Source organism: Piliocolobus tephrosceles, chromosome 7 (assembly GCF_002776525.5).
Source record: "Piliocolobus tephrosceles isolate RC106 chromosome 7, ASM277652v3, whole genome shotgun sequence".
Taxonomy (NCBI): Eukaryota; Metazoa; Chordata; class Mammalia; order Primates; family Cercopithecidae; genus Piliocolobus; species Piliocolobus tephrosceles.
The window spans coordinates 118518081-118543704 of record NC_045440.1 but is presented as its reverse complement, the minus strand read 5'-3'; the positions used below and the strand labels follow the sequence as shown (position 1 = coordinate 118543704).

Sequence of the window (25624 nt, the reverse complement as noted above, 5' to 3'; positions counted from 1 at the left end):
ATGGGAACCATCCTTACAAACAATAAAGTATTCCAGCTAGCAAACACTCTTTCCAAGCTTTTCCAAATCATTAAAAGCCTATGAAAAACTGTCATTTATTTTTAATTACATTTTGAGGGTTAGTCTACTTCTACTTAATTATTCTTTTCTCATATAAATGTGAACCTTCTCCAAGGTTGTGTATTCAGTTTTTTTTCTTTATTTATCCAGGTCTTCTTAGTCTACATAGATCATAGATCAATGACTTTAGTCTTTTTTTTCCCCCAGAGAGTGTCATTTACCTCCTTTTATAATGTGATAAAAGCCTTGACACATGTCATTAGAAAAATGAACACAATTGCATACATACTCATATTCACAATATTTTGCATATAATGCTAAGGGATCAATAATATAGTTTGTTAAACCCCATATATACAAAATATTATACCAACATGCAATCACTTCAAGAATTATTAATACTTCACATTATTTGTATAAAGCCTTTAAAGTGTATTTTATGCTTTATGCATCTCAACTAGGATGCCAAATTTTCAGCAATTAAAGTGAAATGGAATTCTGTCCCTAAATTTGTGTTCAGTACAAGTGTACATCGCTTCAGCTTGAATAATTTAAATTAATTTAAATAAAAGAAAACATCTAATTTCTCAGTCACATTAGCCACATTTCCAGTGGTCAACAATCGTATGTGGCTGGGGGCTACTATATTGGAGAATGCAAGTCTCTAAGATAAAACTGAAACACTATCCTATGGATTATGGAAAAGGTCTCTGGATCAATGAGTTTTTCTTCTTGCTGCCACCCCTGACAACACACCATGTAGCCATCTCACCATAGAGCACTTCGCCATTCTTTATACCTAGTGTATCCTTATGCCTCTATTCTTGTATGTCCTTGACTGATATTTTGGTAACTCTGTTTACCTTCACATACTTGGTTCTTCTATAAAGGTTACCATTTGGACCATTGAAAATTATATTGCTATCCAACCTCAAATATTAAGAAAACAAATCTTTTCTTATTTTCCTACAGAAATACACTCTTACTGAGTACTTAGAATGAGTGTTAGCCTCTTTCAAATGTGTTTTCTCATGTCATCTAGTCAACCGAAGGGAGAAACTGAAGTTCATAGAAGTATGCTGTCCAAAGTCACTTATCACAAACTAGAGGAAGGAAGAGGAGCCATTAGCTGGGAATTACCAGCATGTTCTCACTAACAGAGGAACAAATTTATGCACATTTGCACCCACCTTCACTCTCTCATACCTCTTATATTGGAGAAACTAAAAGTCCAATGTAACAGGAGGGTTTTAATATTATGTTGTAAAATAGTAATATTTATGTTACTTTCATAAGTGCTCTGGATAACATCGATTTTCACATGATCAAGGACTTTGCTTGTTACTATAGTTTGGTATGATTTGAGAAATAGAAGACACTTTAGAAATTATCCACCTCTATGATTCATGACTCCATCCCTTTTCTGTTTATTAGCTCCAGAAAATTTTGTTCAACTATAATGCTATCAGGAAGCCAAAGGCAGAAGAGGCTAAAAAAATATTAAAAATTAAGACTAAAGAGTATACTGTCCGAGATTATTCATCATACCTGTGGCAGAACAAGGACAATAATATGGACCTTTTAATTCTTAGTTTGGTGCTCTTTTCATTTTATTATATTTTTCCCTTCCAAGGCCCTTACTTTATCAAGAAACAAACTGTTCCCCTAGAATGACAATGGGTAGAAATATCTATCTGTAGAATCTTATTTAAAAGAACAAGGCAAAGTCTGAGAGTTATGAAAACCAAATATTTGCTGCTAGGCGTGAATGTTTCCAAAATGTAGGTGATTTAAATGCCTTTAGCCATTAGAATACAGTTGTGGCATTGAGTTTTTTTTTCTTTTTGATGCCTACAGGGTGTTTCTTTTTGTGTCTCTATAATTTTTGAAAAAATTGAAACTTATTCAACATGATGAATATAGCACTTTCAGGGTATCCCACTTGTTAAAGCATTTATTGACTTAATACTTAAAATTCGGCTTTCTAAACAAAGATGTACTAGAAAATGTCAAAGTGTCAAAATAAACAGCCAGATCTTCTAACCAAATTTTCAAAAAGATCAGCATGGGTGTTCTGGTTAAGTTGACAAATAAAAGAAAAATATGGACCATGTCAGATTATATGTAAAAATGTTTTCACAGTTTTCTACATCATAAAGACTGTGGTCCTGTATATAGAATAATAGTAAGCAAAAGGACTTCAGAGAATATCATCTTGACATTATTAATCTGGAAACCGTATTTACTATTTTATGTCATTTAGGATATTGGGGTTGGACAAATTGACTGGATATTACAAAGTAAGGCTGAGGAGATGTTGACTATATGTGTTACCCAGATATCATGTTAGTATTTTCCTGTCCTTAGTGATCACATAAACTTGGCTTAAAGCCCAAATTTCTCGTGGTTTACAAGTGTGTGTCCTTCTATGATCCTTACAAAGTTATAACCTATAAGGTACCTTCTTTTACGTTTGTTCCCTGCTCTAGTTTGAGTGCAAAACACTGCCCCTTGATGGCCATTGAAAGAAATGGAATCACAAGAGGTACAACATTATTTTAGTTGCTTCACTGAAAACGTGAGAGTTACGAGCAGCAGATACAACTGAAACCTGAGTTACTGTTTTTCTCTGCGGCTTTATCGCTGTTTTCTGTTTTTGGAAACCAGTATTTCACCTGCAGCCTTAAACCATCAAGGAAGTTACCAGAACAAGCTCCAACAACTCTTTTCATGGAGATCTGCCTTATTCAAGCTTTCATATCTTTCCTAGCCAGCAATCATCCCCAGTCCCCTACTTCCCTTTCCTCCCTAGAATTCTTGTAAAAAATGTGTAGTCCTCCTATGCAAATCCTGTGGTCAGCCACTTATTACAACCCTTCTTAGCCCTAATCTTCACTTTCTCAAGGCTCCTCTTAATAAATATCTGTCATTTCTCTCTCTCTCACCTAGACACACACCACACACACACACACACACACACACACACACACACACACACACACACACACACAGAGTTACCTTCCCTGATTTTTATATTTCAGCAGGCATTCAAAGACTGTGAGGCTATGAGAAATGGATACTACAATACACTATAATGCAATTTAATTCAATACAATGCAATATAACTTAATATAACAAGGCAACAGAGCCAACTCTCTCCTGACTGTTTGCTGCCCTATGTTAAGAATCCCAGACTAAGAAAAAGTTCATTATTCCTTTCCACACATTTATTTGGGGTTATCTACGTGCTATGTTTTGCACCACAATGTGTTAAATGCAAGGAATAGTACAATGAGGAAGATCCATCCACTTACTTTGAAGATGATGTTTTGATAAAAAATCAGAGCTAATATCTTTCCGTTACTTTACAGACAGACCACTAGGTACAACCCTTCTCTCTCTCACCTTTACAACATCTGGTGGAGGAAACAATGTTATCCCAATTTTGTTTATGATCACATCACCCATCATTGAGATCCTTTTGTAAGTAGATGCTATTACTGCCTGGTAGCCTGCGTTTTTACTCTTGTCACAACTGTTAATATCAATGGCCCCAGAACACTTGGGATCAGTGTGCAGGTTACCAGTCTAAGGCTTGATTTCTCCTCTTCTTCAAATGCAGTAGGAGCTCCCAGAAGTGCCTCATTTCAAAGGGTGCCCATTTCTGGATCTGAACTGGTTAGTATCTTGCCGACTGTTTGCCACTTTCACATGCATGTCATGTCTCTATGACTGTGCACAGACTGTTTAATTTTGCCTCCAATGGAAGGTGGGTTCAAAAAGACAAGCTGACATTAATCAACTTATATAGCACTTTAGAAAAGACTGCATTTCACAAAAATTCTCTATTCTAATAGCAGTTGAATCCATGAAATAAAAGGAGAGTTGGATTTTTTAGCAGTTTCCTCTGAGCCATGACTGCATTATCAGGGAAATGACAGAGTGGATAGAACAGTGTGATCAGGAGGAGAAACACAAGGCAGGGAACAGTGTGGGAAGGCAGACAAAAGAGAATATTGTCAGTGGAAACTAGCAGGGGTGAAGAGTGAGAAAAAGGACAGGATGAAGTCTATTGCTAATTCCCCAGAATCACTTTCTAAATACCTTCGCCGATGTGGACTTCACCTACTGAAGTCCTTTAATTCTCACCTCTGGAGCCAGAGCCCCTGTGAGCACCCTATGTGGCAACTATGTCCTAAATAGAAAAATCAATTTTCCTATATGCTCTGTAAGGAATCTATGAGTTATCTTCCAGCTCAAAGTTGGAAGGACTTTAAAGCTGAGGGATGCTGACATGACTTGAAGACCATCCTCATGAGTCAAGTAGATATTCCCTTATAGGAAAGAGTAACCTGTATAACACTAGCTGTTCAAAGATACATGTGATCTAGTTTCATATCTGCCATAAACATGGTTGCAAGGCTTGGACACTCCTGTTAGCTCTCAGCATTTCCTGTATTTCACGTATCTTATTTTTAAAGGAAAAACCATTCTAACACCTGAAGTGTTTAAAAAGGAAGGAAATTATTGGAAAGCATTTTGAGCCAATAACAGGAGGAAGGTATAAATGTTACATTTACATAAAAGCAAAAATACTATAAATTTTAAAATAGGACACCTAGCATTTGTCGATTTGATAATTATCTTTACCACTATTAAAATTAACTGAGTATATATATGATTATTCAGCTATTTTAAGTATATAATTACACCTTTTTCTGTTATAGTGCATAGGTGGTAGATCCTAGCTGGTTATTAGTTTTTGATATAAATCACTGAAAGGTGCAGCCACTTCAGTTGTCATCAATGAGAGTCGAGGGGATTTAAGCTGTAGAGAGAGACTATATTCCATAAGTCTCCAATGTCCCTACACATCCTTGCTGAGTCTGCCAAACTGCAAGGCCAAACTTTTCTCCTACCCTGAGCTGTATCTATAGGTAGTCTCCTAGGTAACTTAATAAGTCAAAGTGACCCCAGTAATATGGTTTGGATGTGTCCCCACCCAAATATCATCTTGAATTGTAGCTCCCACAATTCCCACGTGTTACGGGAGGGACCTGGTGGGAAGTAATTGAATAATGGAAGCGGGTCTTTCCTGTGCTGTTCTTGTGATAGTGAATAACTCTCATGAGATCTCTTAGTTTCATAAAGGGGGATTCCCCTGCACCCACACTCTTGCCTGCCACCATGTAAGATGTGACTTCAGCCATGATTGTGAGACCTCCCCAGCCATGTGGAACTGTGAGTCCATTACATCTCTTTCGTTTATAAATTACCCAGTCTTGGGTATGTCTTTATGAGCAACATGAGGACAGACTAATACACCCCAGCATGACTAGCACAAATCTACTGCCTGTTGCTCGTATGTCTACTGGCTTGCTTACCGCTTAGTATAAAAGGTACTGAGCCCTTGGCCTCGGGTTCCTCATCCGATCGGGTTACAACCTGCTGTATGTGTGACTGCTCTGTGTGCACACTGAATTTCCCCATGGGACTTAGGGGCAGGTGAACTGATGCTACCATGCTGATGTTTCTACTGTTTGCTACTGTGTATAATAAACCATTTTGTTCTAATCTGTTGAGCTTGTTTTCAGCTCCTATGTAGTTGTGGCAGGCTGACCTCTTCCTGCTAGGTTCTCTCCTTTGGAGTCTTGTATTCCTTCCCATTCTCTGTAAATCTGGGATTCTCCCTGACCAGATGTTTACTTCTAAATTGTGCATTTTATGTGCATTTAATGGTACCTGCTTATCTGAATTGCTTCCTAATTTTCTGGACTTACTTCCTTAGCTTCCTTTGGCTCCTCCATTTTCTCCTCCCAACACCTACATTTAGGAAGGATTAGAAGTTTGAAGTTGGTTTAATTTTCCTCTGTCTTCACACACTTCCTTAGGCTATCCTATCCATCTTTGTAGCTTAAAAAATAGCAATATGCTGATTCCTCAATATTCCTCCAGTCTTTTTTTCCATGCTTCAGCTGCCTTTGGTTGGCTTCCCTAGGAGCAGAGGCTGGGTCAATGTTTACTTTGTAGGTGATTTATAATAAGAGTAGAGATGTGAATCGGAAAGTCAGATAGAGCATAGTGCTGCAAATGGACTTGAGTCAGACTGTGGGGCTTCAAAACCCAGTTCTGTCATTTATGGGCATGTGACCTTGGGGACTTTACTTAACCTTCATAAACACCAGTTTCCTCATCTGAAAAATGGAGATAATTTTACTACCTAAAATTGCAGGAGAAACTTATCTGAGAATAAATGAAAAAGAATAGGAAACATGAAAAAGCTAAGTAAAGATTTCACATAACTCTGCAGGGAACTCTAGCGTTTAAATGGCACTGAGGAGTTATTAATACCTAGAGGCAAGGGGGTGAAACTTTTGTATTCTTGCACCAGTCAACTTAACCTGGCTGCCCAGGATGGGGTTCGTGAACTCCAGGAATCTTTAATCAAAGCTAAAGGTAATCCTTCATAGAACATTTAAGTTATATGTCTTTATTAACCTATGAAATGAATTTGTGTATCTGGGCAAGATACCAACAAGGCTGCTACATGTATGTATTATACTTATGGCTTATTAATTTATTATTTCCTATGAGGAGGAATAACATTTTATCTCATTTAATTTTAATATGATAATTATTTGATAATAAACTTACAGTATTTCACTCTAATGTAGATGTAATATTAGTATTAAAATTAGACATACATAAATACAGTATGTACATAAATATAATGAACAGATGTATTATATTTATGATTTATTAATGTATTTTTCCTATGAGGAGGAATAATCTTTTATCTCATTTAATTTTAATAACAACCTTTTGGTTGTACATACTTTTCCCTTCATTTCAGAGGTGACACCATTGAGACATAGACAGAAAATTACCTGAACCAAGGTCACACTGCATTATGTGTACCAAAATTTAAATTCAGGCCCCACTTTTCAGACTACAGGACAGCACCTTCCACTAGAGATGTGAATCTGAAAGTCAAATAGAGTATAGTGCTGCAAATGGATTTGAGTCAGACTGTGGGACTTAAAAACATGGTTCTGTTATTTATGGGCATGTGACCTTGGGGACTTTACTTAACCTTCATAAACACCAGTTTCCTCATCTGAATAATGGAGGTAATTTTACTACTTAAATCATGCACACATAGTGCAATATCTAGTACCATTAAATATATGTTATTTAATACATGTTGACTGCAGATTATCTATTGTTTCTGTTATTACCATACTGAAGTTAACATAGTTAAATTACTGATATTCCATCCAGAATATGATCCTACCCCAGCCTTCATCTTAGAAAATATCACTACTTCTCCCCTTTGCTTCATGCAGGAACAGATCAGGACTGATCCTTGTTATTTTTCTCACCCACACTCTTATATGTTTAATTCATCAACAAGCCCACATTATTAGTTCTATCTAGGGCCATATCTTTCCATTTTCATTGCTACCACCATAATCCAAGCCTACCTTTTTCCTTTTCTGACTATCATAATAGTCTTGTCCATCTAACATCTAATCAATTCCCTGAACAACATTTTCAGTACTTTTTTTTTTTTTTCTTGAGACGGAGTCTCGCTCTGTCGCCCAGGCTGGAGTGCAGTGGCTGGATCTCGGTTCACCGCAAGCTTTACCTCCTGGGTTCACGCCATTCTCCTGCCTCAGCCTCCTGAGTAGCTGGGACTACAGGCGCCTGCCACCTCGCCTGGCTAGTTTTTTGTATTTTTTAGCAGAGATGGGTTTCACTGTGTTAGCCAGGATGGTCTCGATCTCCTGACCTTGTGATCCGCCCATCTCGGCCTCCCAAAGTGCTGGGATTACAGGCTTGAGCCACCACACCCGGCCAGTACTTTTTAAAATATGTAAATGTTTTCACAATAGTTTCTTCTTGAGTCCTTCAAAGATTTTCCAAGGCTTTCTAACTCAGGTTGCTAAACCCGAGTGGTCTATCCCTTGCATATCTTTTGGTTTCACTCTGAAGCCCTCTTTCTCTTCTCATTCTACTCCAGCTACACTGGAGAACAGACTCTTCTTGAGTCCATTAAATGCACCAAGCTTTTTGAGGTTCAGAATATTCACACATGCTCTTCTCCATATCTTCGGGGTATTAACACTTACACAGCCTTTATATCTCAGCTCACTCCCCAATCTAATCTAAATTTCCCTTGCTATTCTCTCTCAGGACATACTGAATGAACGAATGCATTAGAACTACTTCACCAGTTATTCTGCTTTTCCTACACGGACATCACCTGCAGTGGCCCTATAAACAAACTCACATATAATATGTGCCAGTCATTTTTAGGCCTGGAACTTTGAATTAATTGGCATTTTTATGGCCACTTTCAGTTTACAAATTGTGTTCACATATATTGTGTCATTTGGTTTCATTCACGCCCTGTGAAGTAAGCACTAGTTTTATTGCTGTTTTACAGGTAGGGAAAGTTCCAGGAAGTTATCATATCCACAATCTTATAAACAGAATCTTATCTGCTGTTGACAACACTGGTGTCTGCCCCTTAACATGAGAAATCTTGTATAGTAGCAGTGAGAGGCTGTTATGGGACCCCAGAAATATACTAGAGGATTACAGAAGAAAGAATGGAAGAGTATGTTAGTTATCTAGGTTAGGCACTGAAAACAGCTATTCGAGTGTTAAAAAGTGTCTTTTTCATCTTTGAAATCAGTTCATCGTTGCTGAAATGGAATCAAACACCTGAAATAGTTTTAAAAGGGAGATTAAAGTGATTTGGGGTCTACATAACGAGAATAATCGCTTCAACTGTTTACTTTCCTTGAGTGGACAAAGCTAGTTTGACTCTCAAAATAAATCCCCTTCCAAGATACACATGAGAAAATTTCAACCATCAGAATCCAAAGAAAATGAAAGACAAATATCAGAAAAGCCTCCATTAAGGCACAGAAACACATAGTGACACTAATAAAAAACATGACTCCTATTCCACCTCCCTTGGACCCATCACCACGCCACACATACTCCAACAGGCTATTAAATAGGAAAGAAAATGTGTTCCAAATATTTTATTCCAATTTTGATTTCTCAGTGTGATTACAGCAATAAGGAAACCACTCAGAGCAGCTGTGTTGAAATTTCAGCTGTTTATCAGTTTGGCATTTCTGGATAAAAACTATCTCTGAAACCTAATCATTCTAGGCCATGGGGTTACACTGAGCCCTAAGAAACAGTGGGGCCTCAAGGATTACGGTACCCATTAAAACTAGAATGTTCTCTTCATTTAGATTCAATAACACATGAACTTAAGGAAAGCTCCCTGTGATTTTCTCATATGTATATAACTTTTTAATTGCCACTGGTCTATAAATTAATGTAATAAAGTATTAAGTGACACATAAGTGGGAAGTAGACATTTTAATACCTAAGCTTTTATTTTATCTCTCTTTTTTATTTTTTATTTTTTGAGCAGATAACTAATCTTGACTCAAATGCCCAAAGACAAGAATGTGTTGAGTAATAATTACATAGTCTTGGGGATCTTCAAAAATGTTTGGCTGTAAACCTAAGTAATTCCCATTTGTTTCAGAAGACATAAGTCTAAGCAAGCTGGAAACTACAGATTGAAATAAAGAAAGCTAACTTTTCTTCATCTGTGAACATATGAAATAAATGACTGAACTTTTTGTAATACTTTAGCCAACAACCTGCTGCTCTGCTGAAATAGGTCAAACTGTCTGTTGATCTCAAGTAAAATTGTTGCATACATTTTCAAGTTTTCAAATAGTTGTCATAAGCTGACATAACCTGAAACTAATTGTAGTCTGGCTTCTCTTGATGTCTTGTAAAGACATGTGTAGCAACTTCTACAGAAAATATTAGCAAGAAGAGCATATTATATGCATATGAATTCATTAAGAAAATACCTTTGATAGTTACTACTATCTTTAGATGACTGTAGCAGGTTTACATAATTCAGAGTGTGCTTGTGACTACTTTAGCAGATAGGACATGATAGAAATGACTTATGAGATGAGGTCATAAAGGCAATCTAGTTTTTCCCTTTTGCACTTAAATCAAGTGGAGACCTGAGCTACCATGTAAACATTCCAACTACTCTGAAGCCACCATGCTAAGAGAAACCCAAATCACATGGTAAAGACTCTTATAAGTGCTCTTGGCATAGCTCATTTCTCCCAGTCCATGTGCCATACATGTGTGTGAAGAGACCTTCAGATGACTTCAGTTTCTAGCCTTCAGTCATCCACAACCTCCAAATTTTCCCAGATACTTGTTGATACTATGAATTAGGGACAAGTCATTTCTACAGTTTTCTGTCTGAATTTTTGTGAGAACATAGACTTTGTGAGAATAATGAAATGATTTATTTGAGACACTGAATTTTGAGTTAATTTTGTGATGTAGCAATAGTAACCGGAACAATTAGTGACCGATTATTTTTGGTTTTTTAACTGGTGACCACAGACTTCAGCACAAAAACCCAAACAGGAAATATGGCTTCCCAACTCTTTGGCAGACTTCTTCTTGGATCATGGTAATAAGGAGCACCAGCTGAGTTTCAAGAAGCAGAGGTCATAATCCTGCTTTCCCCAGGGATGCACTGATGGTTTTCGAGTTAAATGGAGACAAGAGGAAATAATTCATAAGACCGAAAGAAGATTTTTAAATACTATTGCTTCAGTTATCCAGAGATACCAAGAAGAATGTCATATAGCTTGAATTATCTTGATAATAGCTTGAAGTCTACTTAGTTTCGTATTCATTTCCTGGTCATAACATGAGATACCTGAGTAAATGTCTGAGTTTGCAAAGAATGAATAGAAAAGTCCTCATTAGTTAATAAATAATACTAGGCAGCTCACACACAAGTTTTGCCACGGTGACTAGTGAAATATGTGAAAGCATGTGGTCCCCAGAGACTAATTCCACAATAACCATATCCCTCTTCCAGACTTTGAGATGAGTGCCCAGATTTAGACAAGCTCGACAGTGCTCAAGTAGAAATGAAACCATTTGATTGGTGTCATTGAAAAGAATAGTGGTTTCTCCTCTCTTCCATTAAGTTTAAAGAGAACAGGGAAAATTCCCTATCTTCATATTCAGCTGCTTCCTTCATTTATTTAGTTCTGTCAATTTGCATTAACACATTTTTCTTTAATACCATCAACCCATGTTAAAGTAATTGAAGAACTGGGGCAACGTTTTGGCTGAAACAGGTAAATATGCAGAAGTGAGTTCATTCATAAACTTACTTCCAATTAAGTTCTCTCCAAAAGAGGTCAGAATAATCACTGTGGCCAAAAGCAACTTATTTAAGAATGCATTATATTACTTAAAAAACAGTTAAGTCCTTTCCTTGTATACAGAAAGACTTATTTAGTAAGAATATGCTACGAGGAGTCTACATTGACAGTGTCTTAGTCTCATTTTCATTTAGTTATAAATTATTAGAAAAATAAGGTAAGGGAGAGTAACATTTGATTTTATTATTGGACATGGTAATAACCTGATTCTATAATGATACAGTTTTTGTTGTTATAAATATACGACACACACACACACACCCCACAAAAAAAAAAAAAAAAAAAAAAGGAGATGGAGAATTGGTAAATTCTGATCATTCTAAGTTTTGTAGATAGTCAAATTTGATAGGACTGGGACACATATTAAAGCCAGATTCATTGTAACAATGTGGGAGATAAGGAAAGTTTCAACTTTGCTTTGGATGACTAGGTCCCCTGAGCTTACTAAGTCTGATTACATGTATGAGGCTGAGCCAGAACCTGAGTTGTGTATGAGTGTAGTGAAACAGAAAATGGCCAGCCCACAGGAGTAACTAATTATCAGAAACATTACTGCTATGGCGCTATGGGAGAGAGTATATCATCAGGTTTAAACTGGCCTTAGACGTCTATCTTAGATCAGTGCAATGCACACTTTCATATAGGAAACTGCATAAATTCACACTTCTTGTGGGTAAATTGTATGTTATGTTTTGCAAAATAGACCTTATTTTCAATTAAATAAAGAAAAGGGGTAGTTGTCTGACTCGATCATTTGTGGGACCTCTATAGGCAGGTCTTATAAACCATTTGCTCTTCAGCTTGTACACATATGTGTTCGTGTGTGTGTATGCATAAACAACCAAACCAAATTCTGCATTTCTTTCATAGATTTAAGAAAGTTTTTTAAACTGAAAATAATAAATTCTTTATTATTCATAAATAAAAAGTTTTCCATAATAAGCCCATGAGTTTTGTAAGAGTCATTATTGACCTCTATACATAAGTTTTGGGAAAAAATGGTGTCAGTCATAAATCCTTTTTTTCTCAACATGGTCTTAACTCAGTCGGTTTCAAACATAGCTTGGTAACTTTACTTCCTTTCTCATAGTGTTCATTCGACTTAGAGACACAATCTGCCCCTTTTCTTTCACTCAACCTCTGTGTGTGTGTGTGTGTGTGTGTGTGTGTGGACAAGAAGGTTTTTGCTCAACTTCTCCTCCTAGACACAGCCTATTAAGAATTAATCTTATTAAGGACCAATATGAATATGACAATAATTACTTATTCATGTAAATCTATTCTAAAAATAAATTCATAGAAAACAATCTTTTATACAAGTAATTACTGATATTAAAAATATGATTCATTAGCAAAGTGGTTGAATAATCTGTGGCATATCCATACAATAAAATACTGTACAATATTAAGAATGAATAAACTTTATCTCCTTACAGTGACATGGATATCACAGACCTCACATTGCATGTTTCCTTCCTTCTTTCTCTTCGCCATTTTTTTTTCTTTTCCATTGCCTTCCTTGATCACTAGGTTTTTTAACTCTTAAACTATCAGAACCCTTCTTCCTTTGTGTATATTAGGGAACGTGTTGCTTCCTCAACTGATAAGGAAAATTGTATTAAGTGACTAGATTATTATGGAATCTGAGTAGCATGGCCTAGGAGAGTGTTTTTGGGCCTTAGAGTCTGTGTACACACATAGGCTCTTTCAAGTAGGGCAACCAGTCATATTCAAAGAGGAATGGGAGTTAGTGGGTGGAACTGAATGTGCCGGGGCTGTGAGTGGGTGAGAAAAGCAACCTCAGGAGGGGACTAAAACAAGGTGTCTTAATTATTTTCTGTTGTTATCATTAAACACCACAGACTGGGCAATTTATAAAGAATAGAGGCTTACTTATCTCATGGTTCTGGGAAGCTCAGGATCATGAATCCAGCATCTGATGATGGCATTCTTGCTGTGTCATAACATGGTGGAGCCTATCACATGGGAAGAGGGCAAGAGTGTGTTAACTCACGTCTCTCTTCCTCTTGTTATTAAGCCACTTCTCGTCATGGAGCTCTACCCAGATGACTAATTCTAATTATTTCCCAATGCTTCATCTCCAAATGCCACCAGCATATAAATTTGGGGATTAAGTTTCCAACACATGAAATTTGGTAGACACATTCAAACCACAGCACAAAGAAAGGGACAAGACAGCTGTTCTAGTGACTGGGAGAGAGTGTACTCTTTCAATTGCACATGCATGACCATAGTTCATACAAACTAAGTTGGAGATGCCTCTCTACTGCTGTTCTAGCACTTAACCAGTAGACCTGCATTTGACTTTCCCAAAGAATAGATGAAAGGTAAACCTTTAGATGTTGGTGACTTGGGAAGAATATAACCTTTGGAGTGCCCTGGGTCAGAGAAGTCGTAACAGACCATAAATTCTGTCCCTTCTTACTACCATGTGGTAGCACTATTTAGTAACTGTCCTGCAGAATCCAGTGGACTCACTCCTGATGGGGAATGTCATTCCATGTTAGGCGCCATGTTGAAACATGTTATTTCATACTCTCCTTCTCAATCTCTGTGTCATGGTATCTAGGCATATATGAGCTTTAAGAAATATGGATAAACTATGGCAAACTAAATCAACTATCTTTAATCAAATACATTCCTTTTCCTGAGCTTAGTTACCAGCATAACCTCTCATTTCCTCAAGGTAATTTTATTTCAAAGAGCTTGCTGCCTTTTCCTAACTTTGCTGTTGGCCACTTTAATAATACTTGAGTAGTGGTTTCTTTGCTTCCCAAGTCTCCTCAATTCTTCAAGCAAGAAATATGCACATCCATGCTAGAGACCTACTTTGAAAACCAGAGATCCCAGCAGTAGGTAGTGATTTTGACAGAGTAAGAAAAAGTTATGTTAACCCCTACCCCACCATCAATGTTTTTCAGTAGCTGCTTCCTTGACTTGTATTTCAGCAACTAAGAGAGCCTATGCTAATAGTTGATTCTTGACAAAGATCTACATGAAGGTGAATTCATACCTCCTTTGGTGCTAATTACACAGAAGGAAAAAAAAAAAAAACCAGTTTGTCTTGCAAACAAAATAAAACAAGACCCCATCTTTGCTTTTGAAGGAATTTTATTTAAAATGATTGCTCAGAAGAGTTTGTGGAATAAAAAGCTATAGGTTAGAGCTTTTTAAAAAGATTTACATTTTGTTATTATCTTCAAATCAGAGGCAAACATTTTATTTCATATTGTGAGAGCAGCTGAAGTAGTTAATAAAATGGTTGCATTACAGTGGATCTATTTTTATTGATAGCCATCATTTGGAATGAAGATGATTTCAGTCCACAGTTTATATTACTTTTTCCTCACAAATTTAGTTTAATATGCTCTAAATGATTTGCAATGAATAAATAATAAAGCCATGATTTCTGCTGGCAATTACATTTTTTAAGTGCAAAATGTAGGAAATTAATTGAGCATCTTTCTCTTTTATCCTTATATTTTAAGTCTGCTTTTATTTTTATAATCCAAATATCTGATTAGTTGGACATATTTTGATAGGTTTAAATGTCTTCAGTGCAAAGGAAAGGTCTGAGTCTTTTTAATTTGAGTAAATTTTAAAGAAAAGCTGGCTGGCATTAGGCAATCTGATAATTTCCTTTCCTGTGGAGAATTGTAAGAAGGTCAGAGAAACAAAGCACTTACAAAAATCTTTCCCTGGAGAGAGGAGATGGGGGTGGAGGGCAGAGAGCTGGGAGGTTCTTGCTCTAGATGTTTCCATCCACTGGGTGTCACTGCTTATATGAGTCTGAACCAACTGAAAGATATTCCTGTGGCAGCAAGAATTTCTGACACTGAATGTGAAAAGCCAGAGGTTTGGATGCTATCACTTTGACCTGCTACACAATTAAAAATACATTGCATTAATTGTGTCAGGGTGGTGAGCACTCTGAATAGGGTAATGGCACTTAAAAAAAATAGTCGAATTTCTCCTTGTGGCTGAGTAAGCCTTGGTAATAGGATTAAATATGCTTTAATAATATGTGTCTGCTTTTCTCAGTTTAACAACAACAACAACAAAAGGTTTAAGGAAACAGAGCTCCACTGAGGACTTTGCCATTGGAACATACATGTAGTTTATCCCCAGATTTTCCAACTTGCAAGTTGTGGACTCAAGAAGTTTTTGGGTTGCCAGGCAGACCTTAATCATGTGAATAGTGGGGTTTTCTTCTCATTTATTAAAACAGAAGTAGCAATACCCATTGAAATGGATATTTGTATGACTTAGGCTTCCTTTGGAGTTTTCTTTTGTTCCTGGTTTGTTTTTTTAAAACACATTAAGCTTCTGGAAAAAGGAAATTGAAAGTAGACAGAAACTTAAACAATTTTTTTTTTTAAAAAACATAATGTTCTATATGTTGTTTGTGAAATACGACTGAAATACAGATATAAAAAATTAGTTTGTTAATAGGAATAAATAGAGGGTCCATTGAAGAGGGAAAGGGACAGTGAGTGTCTTTTAGATCAAGAAATAAATATGGATAGAGAACAAAACAAATAAGAGGAGTTACAGGAGGAGGATAAGGAGGTGAAGACTACAAGAGAGATGAGGAGTGGAGAAAGAAGAGAAAGAAAGAGAAAGGGAAAAAAGAGGAGGCAAGAGGAAAGATAAGAGAAAGAAGAGGAAATAAATATTTTCCCTGCCTTATTCAATGACTTTGAAGGGTGTTATTTTTAGTGCTGCGTGTTATTTGCTTGGTGGTAGGCAAGGTGATAGCAAATAGAGCCTCCTGTCAATTCTGGTAATTTAGAAACCCAAGATGTTAATCGGTTATTAATCAGAGTAACTAGAGATGCAGATTCACGCCAGCAGAGAGGAGAAGAAATAGTTTGGGGAAGAAATGATAGGGATTCATGACCATTTTCAAGGCATGCAGTCTACAAAAGCCTAAAGGCTGAACTTTGGAATGGAGAGCACTGCAAACTCCCTCCAGCTACCTTCTAGAATTCATGTTAGTAGCATGGCCATCACATATTGTGATGGTTGCTATTCCCCATATAATAAATACCAGTAGGTGAAAAGTGAATCCTATTTAGAATTCTGTAGTCAGTTTCCTGGCATTTTGAAATCCATTGTTAAAGGTGTAGGTGACAGCTCTGTATGGGATATGAGCTTCATACGACAGGTACCTGGCCAATTTGTTGACAGCTGTGGTTTCAGCACTGGGCACATAGTAGGCATTCAGTCTATTTTTATTGAAACGCTGAATTGGCAAATCTCTCAGAAGTATGAGTCCAGCACATATGATTCCTAAACTTCCATTTACTTGTTTGCATCCCCCAGCATTTGCCTTTGTCCTCCGAATGAATATCCTTCTGCATACTTCAGAAATTAGCACTGAGACCCTTGAATCCATTGCCTAGATCATTCAGCAGAGGGCATTTTGGAGTTCTTTCTATTAATAAGGTCTCAGTAATACTAGGATAATTAAAAGGGGACATAGAGCTTGGTTTTACGTTAGGAAGATAGCTCAACAAGCATCCTAGTTAAAGGGCTTATCTTCATGAGTAGGTGACACCACAGACATGGTGCTTGCTTAAGAATTAGCTCTATTATTTTCAGAACATTGCTTAATATGTTGGTTAAATCTGGCAGACAAATTAACATATTCTTGTGCATAAAAATTAGAACAAATTTGGTATGGCCAGTGGAAACTATGTAGTCCAATTGCTTTTTAATCTAATTTTGGTTTACGTAAATGCAGTTATACAGAGGTTGCAGGGAACAGAATTGTTTTTATTCTATTCTGTTAAGTCATGGAATAACATGTACTTAAAAGATTTTTATCTGTCTTACCAAATGTACAATTTTGTACAATTATTGGCATTGGAAGTAGAGACGACAGAATGCCACTCCCTATTTCACTCTCAGTTTTGCACATATAAGGCTATGGTTATCTTAACTGTACATCTTAAATGGAAAAAATCTTGAGAGAAAAAATGTTTTTCCCTGCATATTCCTAACCATGAATAATGTTGCAAACTTAATTGATGTTAAAACTAACTCTAATTGGCAACTAAGGAGAACTGATTTTGAGTCTCTTTTCCATAAAGGGCAAGTGTGTGCATGTATGTGTGGATGTGTGTGTGTCTGGCCAACATTATATATTGTATATGCAGATAGATAGATAAATAGATAGATAGATAGATAGATAGATAGATAGATAGATAGATAGATAGATAGATAATTTTTATTGGGCTAAATAACATCTGAGAAATTGTAAGAAAACTATTTACAAATATATGAAAGCTTTAAAAATCAACAAGGGAAACATTATTACCAGGAAATAGACTAAGGTAGTTAGTGAAAACCTTCTTAGGTTACCATTGATTGGGTTATGAGATAATCTCCTGGGGCTGAAGAATAGGTTACTTTGCTAAAGACATTTACAAACTGGATTACTGAAAACATTGGTAGCTGTTATTGGACTAGTTCTATATTGATGTGAGCAAGTATTAAATGCCTTTTTTCTTGATTTCCTGGGCTTGCATAGTCTATATTATTTTCACATTCAATTTTATAGTTGATTGAAAATATGACTAGAGACTAGTGTTTCATTTTCTTTTTTTTGTGTGCTTATTGTGAGATTTTCCTAAATGCAATCATATCATTGTTATGGTGATTAAATGTGTGTGATTAAATCAACAAGATTAAAATTTAATAAGGAAAATTTCTAATATCTTAATTTATGCCTTGATTAAACACTCTTGGTGCTTTTCATATAATTTGTGGGACAAAATGTGTGTGTGCATGTGTGTGTGTGCATGTGTACACATGTATGTATTTTCATGAGCAAATAATCCTACAGTTGTGAAATGACACCTTAACGAAGCAACTCAAGGAAAATGAAGGCAACAACTAGAGTAATAGTAAAGGATAAAGAAAACAATTCATTTTAGTTTTTGTACAGAAACATTATTATTCTCAATACTGAGCTGTCTGGCATCCAGCATGTGGACAATGTCTAGAAATGGTTTAATACTTTCTGTGAAGCACTATGTAGAACTGGTTGATAGATGTTTCCATGTAGACAGAAGAATGAAGAGTTACCCTAGTGTCCCTTAATGAGGCTTCCTGTGTAAGAAATTGAGCCGGCATGGCTAGGGTAAAACCAACAGAGTTTAGGCTGGAATATAAATGTACGAGAGGCTTCATTGATATTTCACAGCAATTTAATGCACATAGAACTTGCAATCTGTAGTATAGTGCTGCCCAACACATAATTTTCATTGACTTAGTAACATTTAAAGTAGATACAATTTAAATCTTTTTAAGTGGGTCAGCATAAGAGAACACGCTTACTGCTTTCCAGTAGTTTCATGCTGGGATAAACTTTAATTGCCACTCTGTTGGTGAATAATTAGTAGTTCTGTGTATTAATGATGGCAGCCACGGCCTGTGTGGAGTGGCTGCTGCCATGATGCCAGCTGCAGTGCGGGAGGCGCAGCTGGGGATGTAAGTTCCAGAGAGCTGGGGGAGCCTGGAACAGGCAGAAGCCCCGCCCCCTTCCAAGTTGGAGGGGCGGGATTCTCTCCCTCCAGGGACCCGCGGCAGCCACCCAGCTGTGACTGCAGACCTGGGCATCTCTGCAATCTCGAGGGCCCGAGAAGCACCCCTGCTCCTGCAGGCTTGGACGCACTTGCTCCTGCTGCCTGGCCTCTCCCCACTCTTGGCATGAACTCCAATTTCAGAGCAAAGTTGTGGCTGAGCCCGGGTGTTGTCATGACCCGGCCGCATGTGCACGCTCAGGGCAGCACAGACACACCAGATCCCTGCTGCCTCAGTCCCCTCTGGACTCTGGGCGCCAACGAGCATGAGGAGTGGGGGACAATGAGCATGGGAGGGAGGCTGAGAGAAAGTTAAGGGTGGCTCATCTCAGCCCATAGGCACACCTCCGCATGAACAGCCTGGCACTGCAGGCACCATGGATGGCAGGTTAATGGAAGCATTAGGCAGACAGACTTCTGGGCAGAAAAAGGTGGATCCCAAGTGAAACCCAGTCTTCAGGCCAGGGGACAGCCTGAGGCCTGCAGACCCAGCTGACAGTTCCATGACAGGAGTGAGAACTTATGGTGTTTTTTATGGGCCTACCTGTGGCCACCCATGGACCAATCAGCACACACTTCCTACCCTCTGAAGCCCATAAAAATCCCAGACTCAGCCAGACCAGGGCAGATGAGGGGATGACCTGCCTGCAGAGAGGAGCTGTGCACTGTGGGTCTCTCTTTGCTGAGAGCTGGGCAAATGATGGGACAACCTGCCTGTGGAGAGGAGCTACCCTCTGCAGGTCTCTTCTGAGCTGTTCCATTGCTCAAGAAAGCACTTCTTCACCTAGCTCCACCTCCACTTGTCTGTGTACCTCGTTCTTCCTGGATGCAGGGCAACAATTTGGGACTCACCGAATGATTGCTCTGAAAGTGAGGCAACCCAAACAGAGCTGAAATACGCCTTTGCTTGCCACATTGTGAGCTACAAGAAGGAGAAAAGAGCTGCCCTTCAGGAAGCCCAGACCTAGGAGCTCCCCAAGCCAAGGCTGTGACACCTTCTTTGGGGATCTCTGGTTCTGGTGACTCCAAGCTTCCAGTGCCATCGTGTTCCCTGGTGCCAGCCATGGAAGCTGCTTGTAGTATGCCTGGTCCAGCTTCAGCCTTGCAGGGAGCCAGCGCCTGTGCCAGTACTTGGAGCTGCCTGGCCCACCACAGCCAGCATGCCTGGCTGTGTGCAGTGGCTGGACCCCACACTTGCTCACTCACTCACGTACTGCTCACCGCTCTGCGCCTGGCTCGCCCTTGGCAGGCATGGGACCCAGATCAATAGCACGAGCCAAGTGCAGCCTGCCACGCCAAGTGGGCAGAATGAGCCCAGTGGGCCTGACCAAAACTTGGGCAAAGGCACCACCAGCCACAGAGGTTTCCAGCCAGAAAAGCAACACCCCAACGATCCTGTGACATTATGTGCAAAGACAACTATAACCGCCAGTGCCATACAGAGTTACCTATTAAAAAGAGTCAATAGTTTTCTTTTTTTTTTTAGTTTGATTTTATCAGATTATTAAATTCTTTGGGCTCTCAAATTTATTAGATAAAGGACTTCAAGAAAACAAACCTTTAAGATAGTATCGCTAGCTAAGATATAACCTCTACTTTTTCCTTACTTGGACGTTCCCAGTCCATAAAAGGGATTATTGGTTATGACACCAGTTTGAATTTCTCTTTTGCATTGGTCAATAAGAAGACAATGTCATAGTGGTGGGTATATCACGATTTCTCCTGTCCACTTAATTTTGTTGCGCAAAGTGTTACCTCTTGAATTTTAAAGAAGAGGTTTAAGAAAATATTTCATCAGTAATTTAGCCAGATCTTTAAAAAATTTAAAAAAAAATTGCCAAAGAATTGGAAATTAAGATAAGGCACATCTTGTTTCTACAGACCAAGTGAACAACACAGGCCTCCTGAATTCATTCATTGCATTTTCTCTCCTGTTATTTTCAAGTAGATACTCATTTGATCCTCTAGACTTGTCTAAACCATCTTGACAGATACAAGGTTATGAAACTCTTAACCCAGTGTATCCCCTTCCTGGGAACATGTGGAAATATTTGAGAGTATTTTTGAGTATCACATGCCTGGGGATGACTACTGCCATTTATTGGATATTAGACAGGAGGTGCTAAATGGCCTTCAATCCATGAGACACCCTAACACAATGAAGACTGGTCTCACACAATATTCCAATAGTGCTTTGTAGAGAAATGACTCATTACATAAGAGAAGCACTTGGCCTTCCCTGATTTCCAGCCAGGCCCTATTGGGTGTTCCTGGTTAGTGTTTCCAACATAGTTATCAGGTATATTTACCACTCTATTCCGTATTTAAAAGAAAATTGTCTCCTACAGATAATTTTGAACACTAGAAGTACACATGGCTCTTCTAGCTCACTTTAGCTGTGGGCACTCAGTGCAAAGCTTTTGAAAGGCATAAACCAGTGGAGCATCCAGGGAGATTTTTAGGCAATACAATTTTTAAAACAGAAGAAAAGTAAAATATATTTAAGACAGAAGTAGGATTTAAAATTTAGTAAAGTTTTATTATTCAGATAAAAAGAGGCTTATTATTATTTTTTCTTTTATGGAATCATGAAGCACCATATTTTGATAAAAATGTGGTTTGCTCAGAACTTCAAGTAAGTAATTAGCCTCAAGATATTGGAATAATGATGTATTGGTAGTCACCTCCTCAGCCTCATTTCATAGATGACAATCCAAAGTCAGAGTCATTAACTAATGTGTTTAAGGTCACACGACTCTTGTTGACAATTCTACCTTATGACAGAGTCAGAAACAGAACATAGTAGATGTTAAAATCCACATGAAGAAGAACTGTGCACTGCAGAATCTAACATGGGGCCTGCTATTTCATGACAGCTTGACAGTATTAGTTAAATAATTGATGCTTCCTGACTTGTAGTCCACAGCTCATTCAATTATGTCACATTGGCTCTGTGGGATGAAGTTGTCAGGAGATAATTGGAGGATAAAACATACACCCATTGGTCTAGAAAAATAGTTTTCTTTGAGCTGGGATAAATGTCTTTTGTTAATGAAAATCCTAGAAGATAGTAAATCAAGCAGCTTATTAATAGTGAATTCCAATTACTAATTATATTATTAATCTAACTCTGTTTCATAATGATCAAAATAACCAACTACTTAAAAAGTATGATACAGAATTTGATTTTGGGTATTTACCTATTTGTAAGGGATGGATCCATTTATGTGTATTGAATGAGCCATACTAATAATATTCTAGCAGCAATCTGGTTTCTTGCTGGGATTTATATTCTAATGTACAAAACAAGGCTATACATTATCACCTTTCTCTACGTATTTCCTCTTTAACAAGGTACAGTTGAAAAACGCAATGGCCGAATATGTTTAATAGCAAATGATAAAAGAGGAGTACTTCCTCTTTATCCACTGTTTATCAATGTACAAAGCACAGTGAGATGAATAAAAATACAAATGTGCTTACATCTTATTAAGCATATTAACCTCCTGTAGCATACCCTTTAGAGTTGCCCTTCAACCATTCTCATTTATATTCTAAGCTTTGTTACTTGCTGTGCTGTTCTTATCTTTTTTTCCTCTCTAATGGCTCAGAGCTCAACAGAGAGTAATTTGATAAGTGATACTGTATACACAAAACCACTACAATGGTCAGGTATGAAATTCAGCCTTTTTTTTTTTTTTTTTTTTTTTTTTTGAGATGATATTTCACTCTTGTTGCCCAGGCTGGAGTACAATGGCATGATCTTGGCTCACTGTAACCTCCATCAACTGGGTTCAAGCAGTTCTCCTGCCTCAGCCTCCCAAGTAGCTAGGATTACAGGTGCCCACCACCACGCACTCGGCTAATTTTTGTATTTTTAGTAGAGACGAGATTTCTCCATGTTGGTCAGGCTGGTTTTGAACTCCTGGCCTTAGGTAATATACTCACTTCAGCCTCCCAAAATGCTGGAATTACAGGCATGAGCCACTGTGCCTGGCCCAAAATTCACTTTTTCCAGGTTTCTGTTGATCAAATCACATCAGTAGAAAAGGACAGAATTTGGAGGATACTTCTATCACATTTGAGTATTAAATCGAAATTTGTGTAACTTTGAAATAAAATTATAGAAATACCAATAGCAAAATCAGATTAATATTCACTCATGTATATATTTTATTTCTGTGATTATTAACCTAAAGATTGTTTAAACATTAATGTTTCTTTTATCTGTTTTTGTGTAAAAGTCCACTTCAAAACTTAGTGGCTTAGAACAGCAATTTATTATTATCTTTCATAGTTCTGTGGGTTAACTGGGTTCATCTGCACTTTTCCCACTTTTAGAGTCTTTCTTGGCATTGCTGTTATGTGGTGACTGAGGTGAGTGATCAGAAGGCTGAGCTGAGCTGGATGTCTAAGACAGATGCTTCACTCAAATGGCTGATGACTCAGCTGGGCCAGCTATTGCAACACTCTCTCCACATGACCTCTCCACATGGCTAGCTTGGGCTTCCTCACAGCGTGGCAGTCTCAAGAGAGTAGGACTATTTATATGGTGACTGTTTCCTCACCCCCATCCCCGGATGTGTATTTCAAGAAAGCAGACAGAAGCTGTGAGGCTACCTGTGACACAGCTTCAAACACCAAGCAGCGTCTTCTGAGTATTTCACACAGGGTCAGACCAAATTGCCTGTGGGAGGAGGCTACCAAAACCTTAAGTAGAGGGAGGTGTGGATCATTTGGGGAACTTCTTCAGGCGCTTGCTGTTGGAATTTAAGTACTATAATTTGCTCTTACTGTCTGAATCTCTTTCAGGGCCTTCCTTGAAGTGTATACAGTAACTATAGATCACTAATACTATATAAAAATGTAAATTTCCTATTAATGAATAACTTTTTGTTTTAACATGTGAAGTGTTAACAGATCACCAATTATTTTCATGTTTTTTAAGACACCATGTCCAGATAATCTTTGCTCTCCTTGACCCACACTCAGTATACAATTGTGCCAGTTGATTTTTAGAGGCAATGCATTGGCAACCAGCCAATAAATATTTAAAACATCTCTCAAGGATTAAAAAGAAAATTGTACAGAAAAATATGAAAATGAAGATATATAAAGAAGTTTAAAATCTGCAGATAGTACTATTGCCTACCATGTCTGGTTTTGCATTTGTTGATTTAGTAAACATTTATTAGACGACTGTAATATTTTGAGAAATCTGAATGCCAAGCTGAATACAGCATGCCTTATGCCATGAAATTAATGCTTTCATAAGGCATTTTTTCCGTATCAGTGGTTCTCATACTTAATATGCATCAAAATCACCTAAAAGGTTTGTTTAAAAACAGATGACTGAGCCCCACCTCGAGAGTTTTCGACTCATTATGTCTGGACTCAGGCTTGAGAATGTGCATGTCTAGCATGGAGATGCTGTTGCTGCTGGTCTGGGGACCATACTTTGAGAACCACTCTGCCAGACATCATTCTCATCATAGTCTGCTTCTCACTTGATTCAGTATTAGATGAAGGTCGACCAAAGTGACCACTTTCAATCTAACAACCAAACAACCTTCAGTTTGCACACTGAAGGTTGCCTGGGGACTAAGAATAATCTCTGGGTTCTTTCCATGAATAAATTTGCACTGACCCTAAGGGATTCACACTCCTACTGAATCAGACAGGAATGTCTGAAAAACTCAATTGGTCAAATTCAATTTTCAATATTGGAAAACCTATCAACTGTTTCATCATAATTGATTTATACAGACAAACCCTGAGAGACAGCCTCATTTCCAGATAGGCAATAATATCATAGAAAGACCATGGAATTTCAAATCAGACACCAGATTGAGAGCTTTGATTGTAGCACTTACTGGTTACGGTGGGAGTGTTTTCTTCCTCTCTGGGAAAAATTTTTCCCTTACCTATTAAAGAAGAAACATTATAATAAAATCCACATTATAAAAATGTTATGAAAACTAAATGAAGTGGTATATAGGAAAGCTCTTTTTAAGTTATTGTGCGGATTTTCTAGATATTTGAGGTCAATATTGACTAGTAATTGAGTCAGTGGTGCCTTGCATTGCTGCTAATTGGAATCCACATACTTCTTCGTCTTTACTCTTTATAGTTAATCAGGCAGCATCCCAGAGGATTGATTGATTTACCCTTTAACAGATCTTTTACCTCTCCAGTTCTTTCCTTTTATATAACTGCATCACTGTTCGGAACTTTATAACTTGATGCCTGGTTAAATGTAGTTTTCTGCCTAGAAGGCACTACCACCCTAGGACCCAACCCACCCCCAGACCTACATACACATCCAATTATGTACTTTACTTATACAAAAAATGTTGGTCTCACGGAGAAGGGGAGAAGTGATAATAAAAATGATATAAAGTCACTATTTACTAAATACTGTTTCATTTATTGTGGTAAAAAGCTATACAAGACTTTTTAACTTTTGCAACAAGACTTTGAAGTAGACTCTATGATTTTCTTGATTTTATGGTTGAGAAAACTGAAGTCTAAACAAATTTCCAAGGTCAAGCAATAGTATGGGCAAGAATTAGAATGCAAATGCAGTTCAATCCCAATCCAGAGGCCTTGCTCTTAATCACCCTGTAGTTGAACCTAAGTCAT

The 25624-nt window shown here is 37.7% G+C and overlaps 1 long non-coding RNA gene across 3 annotated transcripts in view; it reads left to right on the top strand.

Moving 5' to 3' along the window:
• Positions 1–25624, top strand: part of LOC111551104 — a 126173-nt gene that overhangs the window by 53963 nt on the left and 46586 nt on the right. For 2 of the 3 annotated variants that reach the window (XR_002734271.2, XR_002734269.2), the window contains one exon: positions 10534–12213. The exons of the other annotated variant lie outside the window; for it this stretch is intronic. This is a non-coding gene — a long non-coding RNA (uncharacterized LOC111551104). Of the gene's footprint in view, positions 1–10533; positions 12214–25624 lie in introns of those variants that run through there. 3 annotated transcript variants of the gene reach the window in all.